Source organism: Suricata suricatta, chromosome 5, assembly GCF_006229205.1.
Source record: "Suricata suricatta isolate VVHF042 chromosome 5, meerkat_22Aug2017_6uvM2_HiC, whole genome shotgun sequence".
Classification (NCBI taxonomy): Eukaryota; Metazoa; Chordata; class Mammalia; order Carnivora; family Herpestidae; genus Suricata; species Suricata suricatta.
The window spans coordinates 154,446,792-154,447,365 of record NC_043704.1 but is presented as its reverse complement, the minus strand read 5'-3'; positions in this window follow the sequence as shown (position 1 = coordinate 154,447,365).

Sequence of the window (574 nt, the reverse complement as noted above, 5' to 3'; positions counted from 1 at the left end):
ATCAATACCAGTGGTCTGACAAGAGCTGTGTAGATGGATGTGCCTCTTGAAACTGCAGGCCCACAGCTCTCAGAGTACCTTAGCTGCGGGGCACCATGAGGGTGGCCCAGGCTGTGGGAGCCCCAGAGTGTGGGGTGCACACTCCCTTCCCCTAGGCTGTGACCGATGGCATCTGCAAAGGGGCCACTGCAGTATTCCCAGGACTACGGGCTCCTCCATCACCTCTCCGTGCCCCATGAGGTTTGCTCCACTCCCCAGAAGCCCAGGGGTCTGTGTGAACTCTGTGGGGATCGGGGCACAGAGGAACCATTGCTGGATTTCTAAGAGCAAGACCTAGGGAGACATGGCTTCTTGTGGGAGTCAGCCCCTGGGCACCCCAAAGCAGTCCAGCTATGGTAAATGTGACAATCTGGGGTGTCCCAGGGGACCAAGGGGGACAGGGCCCCCAAGCCCAGGCCCCAGACATCAGGAGGGGCCTAGAGCCCTCACTAACATAAGTGTGTGCAGGGAAGAGAGCCCCAGACACACCCACAAACCAGCAGACCCAGATTTGGACCTCAACGTGGAGCAGAGG